Here is a 9,632-nt window from a genome sequence, read left to right as displayed (position 1 = left end):
CGCACCTCGCTGCCCACCACGGTGCGCAACGCCGGTGGGCACCCGGGAGTGCTTCGAAGTGTGCTCCAAGGTGCTGCGTGCACGTTGTCGGAGCCCGGTTTGCCCCGGGTGCGCACCTCGCGTGCACCTTCGTCGGGGTGGGCACCTTGGCTGGGTTTGCCCCGGCTGCGCTCCGAAGCGGGGTTATTGGAGCGCCGCCTCTTTTTTTGTCGGAGCGTTTGGTGGGGTTTCTCGCATTGGCTCTTCCGAGGCCCGGTTGCCACCCTGGCGCGCACGAAGTCGGAAGTAGGGTTAATTGCCCGGGTGCGCACCTTTGCCAGGGTGGGCACCTTACCTGGGCTGCGCACCAGGGCGGGCTCAAGATGGCACGCGCGTTCCGTTTTTTTCACTATCTTTCAAAACGGAAATTTTAAAATCTCCTTTTTTTTTTGCCTTTTCTGGAAATTAGTGAAGGCAGCGCATCAAAGGTGCGCACCTCGCTGCCCACCTTGGTGTGCTCTGAGGTGCGCACCCGGGAGCGCTACGAAGTGTGCTCCAAGGTGCGGCGTGCACGTTGTCGGAGCCCGGTTTGCCCCGGGTGCGCACCTCGCCTGCACCTTGGCCGGGGTGGGCACCTTGGCTGGGTTTGCCCAGGGTGCGCTCCGAAGCGGGGTTACTGGAGCGCCCCCTCTTTTTTTGTCAGAGCGTTTGGTGGGGTTTCTCGCATTGGCTCTTCCCAGGCCCGGTTGTTGGGTGCGCTCCCACCCTGGCGCGCGCGAAGTTGGAAGTTGGGTTAATTGCCCGGGCGCGCACCTTCGCCAGGGTGGGCACCTTGGTGCGCACACCTTGGCTGGGCTGCGCACCAGGGCGGGCTCAAGATGGCACCAGCATTCCCTTTTTCTCACTATCTTTCAAAACGGAAATTTTAAAATCTCGTTTTTTTTTTGCCTTTTATGGAAATTAGTGAAGGCATCGCATCAAAGGTGCGCACCTCGCTGCCCACCTTGGTGTGCTCCGAGGTGCCCACCACGGTGCGCAACGCCGGTGCGAACCCGGGAGCGCCCCGATGTGTGCTCCAAGGTGCGGCGTGCACGAAGTCGGACCCCGGTTTGCCCCGGGTGCGCACCTCGCGTGCACCTTGGTGCGCACACCTTGGCTGGGTTGCGCGGCCTGGTGGGCACCATGGTGCGCACCAAGGAGCGCTCCGAAGTGTGCTCCAAGGTGCGGCGTGCACGAAGTCGGAGCCCGGTTTGCCCCGGGTACGCACCTCGCGTGCACCTTCGCCGGGGTGGGCACCTCGGCTGGGTTGCGCGCCCTGGTGCGCACCAAGGAGCGCTCCGAAGTGTGCTCCAAGGTGCGGCGTGCACGAAGTCGGAGCCCGGTTTGCCCCGGGTGCGCACCTTCGCCGCGGTGCGCACCATGGCGTGCACGAAGTCGGAGCCCGGTTTGCCCCGGGTGCGCACCTCGCGTGCACCTTCGGCGGGGTTGCGCGCCCTGGTGGGCACCATGGTGCGCACCAAGGAGCGCTCCGAAGTGTGCTCCAAGGTGCGGCGTGCACGAAGTCGGAGCCCGGTTTGCCCCGGGTGCGCACCTCGCGTGCACCTTCGGCGGGGTTGCGCGCCCTGGTGGGCACCATGGTGCGCACCAAGGAGCGCTCCGAAGTGTGCTCCAAGGTGCGGCGTGCACGAAGTCGGAGCCCGGTTTGCCCCGGGTGCGCACCTCGCGTGCACCTTCGCCGCGGTGGGCACCATGGCGTGCACGAAGTCGGAGCCCGGTTTGCCCCGGGTGCGCACCTCGCGTGCACCTTCGCCGGGGTGGGCACCTCGGCTGGGTTGCGCGCCCTGGTGCGCACCAAGGAGCGCTCCGAAGTGTGCTCCAAGGTGCGGCGTGCACGAAGTCGGAGCCCGGTTTGCCCCGGGTGCGCACCTCGCGTGCACCTTCGCCAGGGTGGGCACCTCGGTGCGCACACCTTCTCAATGTTTTCTTGCCTTTTCTGGAAATTGGTGAAGGCAGCGCATCAAAGGTGCGCACCTCGGTGTGCTCCGAGGTGCGAACCCGAGAGCGCTCCGAGGTGCCCACGAAGTCGAAAGTCGGGTTAATTGCATTGTTTTCCCCGGGTGCGCTCCGAGGTGCGCAACATCGGCGCGCACCAAGGAGGGCTCCGAAGTGTGCTCCAAGGTGCGCACGATGGCGTGCACCTCTGGTGCGCACGATTCGGAGCTCGGTTTGACCGGGGTGCGCACACCTTGGCTGGGTTGCGCACCTTTTGTGCGCTCCAAGGTGCGCACGAAGTCGGAGCTCGGTTTGCCCCGGGTGCGCACCTTCGCCAGGGTGCGCACCTTGATGCGCACGCCTTGGCTGGGCTGCGCACCTTGGTGGGCGCCATGGTGCGCACCTTTCGTGCGCTCCAAGGTGCGCACGAAGTCGGAGCTCGGTTTGCCCCGGGTGCGCACCTTGGTGGGCGCCATGGTGCACTCCGAGGTGCCCAAGATTGGTGCGCACCAAGGAGCGCTCCGAAGTGCGCTCCAAGGTGCGCGCGAAGTCGAAAGTTGGGTTAATTGTCCGGTTTGCCTCGGGTGCGCACCTTGCGTGCACCTTCGCCAGGGTGGGCGCCTTGGTGCGCACACCTTGGCTGGGCTGCGCACACCTTGGCACCCGCGTTTCCTTCATTTTAAATTTTTTTTTTTTACAATCTCTCAAGTGGGAAATTCTATAATCTCAACTTTTTTTGCCTTTTCAGGAAACTTTTGAATGGAGCGCATCATTGGTGCGCTCCGAAGTGTGCTCCAAAGCTCTCTCCAGCTGCGTGCACCTGCCCCGGCCGCGCACCCGGCCCCGCCCAGCTTCGCTCACCTGTCCCGGGCGTCTGGTGCGGAACCTTAGAGTAAGAAACATCACCGTGCACCTTGGCCAACGTGCGCGACTCGACCGAGCGCGCACTGGCCGAGGTGCACACCGATTTCACCTGGGTGCGCGCGCAGCACCTCGGGCGCACCGGGGTGCGCGCACAACGCCCGGGTTGCACCGTGGCCTGTGTGCTCGGGGCGCCTCGGGTGCGCGCTCGGTGTCGCCCCCGCGCGCGCGGTAGTGCGGGCAGCGCACCCCGGCCCGGCCCGGCCCCGACGAGAACGCAAACGGGCAAAAGGTTTATTCAAATAGCATTGCGACGCCCGGCGAAAAACTAAAAAAGGGTGCAACACCGGGACTTCCCGGGAGGTCACCCATCCCAGTACTACTCCGGCCCAAGCGCGCTTAACTGCGGAGTTCTGATGGGATCCGGTGCACTAACGCTGGTATGATCGCACCCGTTATGAGCTTGTCGCAGTGTGTACTTAGCAAACCGCGACCCACGTGCGAATCCACCCCGGCCACCCACCCCCGTCGAGGTGCACACCCTCCCTCGCGAAGTGCGCCCCGTTCGCCAAGTGTGAGCCCTGCCCGGGTGCGCGCACCTTGCTAGGGCGTCGGGTGTGCACCCGGCCCGGCCTACGTGCGTGCACCTGGAGGGGGCGTCGTGTGCGTGCAGTGTCCCGTCTGCAACGCGGTGCCCACACACCACCTCGGGCGCAACGACCTGCGCTCACATGTGGGCCGAGTGCACCTTGGTGCATGTTCGGGGCGCCTCGGGTGCACGCTCGATCTTGCCCCGGTGCACCAAGGCGCTCGGTTTGCCCCGGGTGCGCACTTGGTGCAAGGTGGGCACCCAAAATAGGGATCAAGCACCAAAACACAAGTTTCGGGATGCAAAATGGGACCCAAGGACCACAAATGCGTTCCAAGACCCATGATGGGTCCACGAGAACAAAAATGTGTTCCGAGACTTAATAAACAAATATTGGGTTTTAGGAGAAGAAACATGCTCTGATGCCCAAAACGAGAATCGACCCCGAAAAGGCCACAGGCCAAAAGTGGGATGCGAGACAAAAAAAAATGGGACCCGAGGACCAAAATTGGGTTCCCAGGTCGAAGACAGGGCAACCGGACAAGAAACGACCTCTAAGGCTCGAAATGAGTCCCGACGACTAAAACTTGACAAGAAGCACCCATCAGGCACCCAACTCGACACCCATGGGATGCCGACCCACCCGGGCTTCCACCTAGCACACCTTGGCACCCACCCACCCTCGCACCCAACCTCGCACCCAACTTAGCACCTTTGAACCCACATTGGCACTCACCCTGACCCTGGCACCTTGGAACCCACATTGGCACTCACCTTGACCCTGGCACCCACCTTTGCACTCACCTTGGGACCCACCCTGGCTCCCACCTCGGCACCCACCCAGACACCCACCTTGGTTCCTTGGCACCCACCTTGGATCCTTGGCACCCACCCCGACACCCACCTTGGCACGCAACTTGGCTACTTGCCACCCACCTTGGCTCCTTGACGCCCACCCCGACAACCACCCCGTGACCTACCCTGGCTAGGGTTGGTGCACACCCACCCTGGTGCCCACCTTGGCACCCACCCTATGACCCACCTTGGCACGCACCTTAGTACCCACCCCGTTACCCACCCTAGGACCCACCCCGTGACCCACCTTGGCCAGGGTGGGTGCCTTGGTGCGCACAACTTGCCTGGGCTGCACACCAGGGCGGGCTCAAGATGGCACCCGCGTTCCGTTTTTTTCACTATCTTTCAAAACGGAAATTTTAAAATCTCATTTTTTTCTTTTTTTTGCCTTTTCTGGAAATTAGTGAAGGCAGCGCATCAAAGGTGCGCAATGCTGGTGCGAACCCGGGAGCGCTCCGATGTGTGCTCCAAGGTGCGGCGTGCACGAAGTCCGAGCCCGGTTTGCCCCGGGTGCGCACCTCGCGTGCACCTTCGCCGGGGTGAGCACCTTGGCTGGGTTGCGCGCCCTGGTGCGTACCAAGGAGCGCTCTGAAGTGTGCTCCAAGGTGCGGCGTGCACGAAGTCGGAGCCCGGTTTGCCCCGGGTGTGCACCTCGGGTGCGCACCTCGCGTGCACCTTCGCTGCGGTGGGCACCTTGGCTGGGTTGCGCGCCTTGGTGGGCACCATGCAGTGCACGAAGTCGGAGCCCGGTTTGCCCCGGGCGCGCACCTCCGCCAGGGTGGGCACCTTGGTGCGCACAACTTGCCTGGGCTGCGCACCAGGAAGGGCTCAAGATGGCACCCGCGTTCCGTTTTTTTCACTATCTTTCAGAACGGAAATTTTAAAATATCGTTTTTTTTTGCCTTTTCTGGAAATTAGTGAAGGCAGCGCATCAAAGGTGCGCAACGCTGGTGCGAACCTGGGAGCGCTCCGATGTGTGCTCCAAGGTGCGGCGTGCACGAAGTCGGAGCCCGGTTTGCCCCGGGTGCGCCCTGGTGGGCACCATGGTGCGCACCAAGGAGCGCTCCGAAGTGTGCTCCAAGGTGCGGCCTGCACGAAGTCGGAGCCCGGTTTGCCCCGGGTGTGCACCTCGGGTGGGCACCTTGGTGCGCATGCCTTGCCTGGGCTGCGCACCAGGGCGGGCTCAAGATGGCACCCGCGTTCCTTTTTTTTCACTATCTTTCAAAACGGAAATTTTAAAATCTCATTTTTTTTTGCCTTTTTCTGGAAATTAGTGAAGGCAGCGCATCAAAGGTGCGCACCTCGCTGCCCACCACGGTGCGCAACGCCGGTGGGCACCCGGGAGTGCTTCGAAGTGTGCTCCAAGGTGCTGCGTGCACGTTGTCGGAGCCCGGTTTGCCCCGGGTGCGCACCTCGCGTGCACCTTCGTCGGGGTGGGCACCTTGGCTTGGTTTGCCCCGGCTGCGCTCCGAAGCGGGGTTATTGGAGCGCCGCCTCTTTTTTTGTCGGAGCGTTTGGTGGGGTTTCTCGCATTGGCTCTTCCGAGGCCCGGTTGCCACCCTGGCGCGCACGAAGTCGGAAGTAGGGTTAATTGCCCGGGTGCGCACCTTTGCCAGGGTGGCACCTTACCTGGGCTGCGCACCAGGGCGGGCTCAAGATGGCACGCGCGTTCCGTTTTTTTCACTATCTTTCAAAACGGAAATTTTAAAATCTCCTTTTTTTTTTGCCTTTTCTGGAAATTAGTGAAGGCAGCGCATCAAAGGTGCGCACCTCGCTGCCCACCTTGGTGTGCTCTGAGGTGCGCACCCGGGAGCGCTACGAAGTGTGCTCCAAGGTGCGGCGTGCACGTTGTCGGAGCCCGGTTTGCCCCGGGTGCGCACCTCGCCTGCACCTTGGCCGGGGTGGGCACCTTGGCTGGGTTTGCCCAGGGTGCGCTCCGAAGCGGGGTTACTGGAGCGCCCCCTCTTTTTTTGTCAGAGAGTTTGGTGGGGTTTCTCGCATTGGCTCTTCCCAGGCCCGGTTGTTGGGTGCGCTCCCACTCTGGCGCGCGCGAAGTTGGAAGTTGGGTTAATTGCCCGGGCGCGCACCTTCGCCAGGGTGGGCACCTTGGTGCGCAAACCTTGGCTGGGCTGCGCACCAGGGCGGGCTCAAGATGGCACCAGCATTCCCTTTTTCTCACTATCTTTCAAAACGGAAATTTTAAAATCTCGTTTTTTTTTTGCCTTTTATGGAAATTAGTGAAGGCATCGCATCAAAGGTGCGCACCTCGCTGCCCACCTTGGTGTGCTCCGAGGTGCCCACCACGGTGCGCAACGCCGGTGCGAACCCGGGAGCGCCCCGATGTGTGCTCCAAGGTGCGGCGTGCACGAAGTCGGACCCCGGTTTGCCCCGGGTGCGCACCTCGCGTGCACCTTGGTGCGCACACCTTGGCTGGGTTGCGCGGCCTGGTGGGCACCATGGTGCGCACCAAGGAGCGCTCCGAAGTGTGCTCCAAGGTGCGGCGTGCACGAAGTAGGAGCCCGGTTTGCCCCGGGTGCGCACCTTCGCCGCGGTGGGCACCATGGCGTGCACGAAGTCGGAGCCCGGTTTGCCCCGGGTGCGCACCTCGCGTGCACCTTCGCCGGGGTGGGCACCTCGGCTGGGTTGCGCGCCCTGGTGCGCACCAAGGAGCGCTCTGAAGTGTGCTCCAAGGTGCGGCGTGCACGAAGTCGGAGCCCGGTTTGCCCCGGGTGTGCACCTCGCGTGCACCTTCGCTGCGGTGGGCACCTTGGCTGGGTTGCGCGCCTTGGTGGGCACCATGCAGTGCACGAAGTCGGAGCCCGGTTTGCCCCGGGTGCGCACCTCCGCCAGGGTGGGCACCTTGGTGCGCACAACTTGCCTGGGCTGCGCACCAGGAAGGGCTCAAGATGGCACCCGCGTTCCGTTTTTTTCACTATCTTTCAGAACGGAAATTTTAAAATATCGTTTTTTTTTGCCTTTTCTGGAAATTAGTGAAGGCAGCGCATCAAAGGTGCGCAACGCTGGTGCGAACCTGGGAGCGCTCCGATGTGTGCTCCAAGGTGCGGCGTGCACGAAGTCGGACCCCGGTTTGCCCCGGGTGCGCACCTCGCGTGCACCTTGGTGCGCACACCTTGGCTGGGTTGCGCGCCCTGGTGGGCACCATGGTGCGCACCAAGGAGCGCTCCGAAGTGTGCTCCAAGGTGCGGCGTGCACGAAGTCGGAGCCCGGTTTGCCCCGGGTGCGCACCTCGCGTGCACCTTCGCCGCGGTGGGCACCATGGCGTGCACGAAGTCGGAGCCCGGTTTGCCCCGGGTGCGCACCTCGCGTGCACCTTCGCCGGGGTGGGCACCTTGGTGTGCAGACCTTGGCTGGGTTGCGCGCCCTGGTGGGCACCATGGTGCGCACCAAGGAGCGCTCCGAAGTGTGCTCCAAGGTGCGGCCTGCACGAAGTCGGAGCCCGGTTTGCCCCGGGTGTGCACCTCGGGTGGGCACCTTGGTGCGCATGCCTTGCCTGGGCTGCGCACCAGGGCGGGCTCAAGATGGCACCCGCGTTCCTTTTTTTTCACTATCTTTCAAAACGGAAATTTTAAAATCTCATTTTTTTTTGCCTTTTTCTGGAAATTAGTGAAGGCAGCGCATCAAAGGTGCGCACCTCGCTGCCCACCACGGTGCGCAACGCCGGTGGGCACCCGGGAGTGCTTCGAAGTGTGCTCCAAGGTGCTGCGTGCACGTTGTCGGAGCCCGGTTTGCCCCGGGTGCGCACCTCGCGTGCACCTTCGTCGGGGTGGGCACCTTGGCTGGGTTTGCCCCGGCTGCGCTCCGAAGCGGGGTTATTGGAGCGCCGCCTCTTTTTTTGTCGGAGCGTTTGGTGGGGTTTCTCGCATTGGCTCTTCCGAGGCCCGGTTGCCACCCTGGCGCGCACGAAGTCGGAAGTAGGGTTAATTGCCCGGGTGCGCACCTTTGCCAGGGTGGGCACCTTACCTGGGCTGCGCACCAGGGCGGGCTCAAGATGGCACGCGCGTTCCATTTTTTTCACTATCTTTCAAAACGGAAATTTTAAAATCTCCTTTTTTTTTTGCCTTTTCTGGAAATTAGTGAAGGCAGCGCATCAAAGGTGCGCACCTCGCTGCCCACCTTGGTGTGCTCTGAGGTGCGCACCCGGGAGCGCTACGAAGTGTGCTCCAAGGTGCGGCGTGCACGTTGTCGGAGCCCGGTTTGCCCCGGGTGCGCACCTCGCCTGCACCTTGGCCGGGGTGGGCACCTTGGCTGGGTTTGCCCAGGGTGCGCTCCGAAGCGGGGTTACTGGAGCGCCCCCTCTTTTTTTGTCAGAGCGTTTGGTGGGGTTTCTCGCATTGGCTCTTCCCAGGCCCGGTTGTTGGGTGCGCTCCCACCCTGGCGCGCGCGAAGTTGGAAGTTGGGTTAATTGCCCGGGCGCGCACCTTCGCCAGGGTGGGCACCTTGGTGCGCACACCTTGGCTGGGCTGCGCACCAGGGCGGGCTCAAGATGGCACCAGCATTCCCTTTTTCTCACTATCTTTCAAAACGGAAATTTTAAAATCTCGTTTTTTTTTTGCCTTTTATGGAAATTAGTGAAGGCATCGCATCAAAGGTGCGCACCTCGCTGCCCACCTTGGTGTGCTCCGAGGTGCCCACCACGGTGCGCAACGCCGGTGCGAACCCGGGAGCGCCCCGATGTGTGCTCCAAGGTGCGGCGTGCACGAAGTCGGACCCCGGTTTGCCCCGGGTGCGCACCTCGCGTGCACCTTGGTGCGCACACCTTGGCTGGGTTGCGCGGCCTGGTGGGCACCATGGTGCGCACCAAGGAGCGCTCCGAAGTGTGCTCCAAGGTGCGGCGTGCACGAAGTCGGAGCCCGGTTTGCCCCGGGTACGCACCTCGCGTGCACCTTCGCCGGGGTGGGCACCTCGGCTGGGTTGCGCGCCCTGGTGCGCACCAAGGAGCGCTCCGAAGTGTGCTCCAAGGTGCGGCGTGCACGAAGTCGGAGCCCGGTTTGCCCCGGGTGCGCACCTTCGCCGCGGTGCGCACCATGGCGTGCACGAAGTCGGAGCCCGGTTTGCCCCGGGTGCGCACCTCGCGTGCACCTTCGGCGGGGTTGCGCGCCCTGGTGGGCACCATGGTGCGCACCAAGGAGCGCTCCGAAGTGTGCTCCAAGGTGCGGCGTGCACGAAGTCGGAGCCCGGTTTGCCCCGGGTGCGCACCTCGCGTGCACCTTCGGCGGGGTTGCGCGCCCTGGTGGGCACCATGGTGCGCACCAAGGAGCGCTCCGAAGTGTGCTCCAAGGTGCGGCGTGCACGAAGTCGGAGCCCGGTTTGCCCCGGGTGCGCACCTCGCGTGCAC

The 9,632-nt window shown here is 63.2% G+C and overlaps 1 non-coding gene across 1 annotated transcript; it reads right to left on the bottom strand.

Annotated features, from left to right (window-relative positions):
* Positions 1 to 3,167: 3,167 nt before the first annotated feature.
* On the bottom strand, positions 3,168 to 3,286 carry LOC131869759 (5S ribosomal RNA). Its single transcript, XR_009368133.1, has one exon. It is a non-coding gene; the product is annotated as a 5S ribosomal RNA (ribosomal RNA).
* Between the last annotated feature and the right edge of the window lie 6,346 nt (positions 3,287 to 9,632).

This window comes from Cryptomeria japonica, unplaced genomic scaffold (genome assembly GCF_030272615.1).
Source record: "Cryptomeria japonica unplaced genomic scaffold, Sugi_1.0 HiC_scaffold_264, whole genome shotgun sequence".
Classification (NCBI taxonomy): Eukaryota; Viridiplantae; Streptophyta; class Pinopsida; order Cupressales; family Cupressaceae; genus Cryptomeria; species Cryptomeria japonica.
This window is presented reverse-complemented; position numbering and strand designations above follow the sequence as displayed.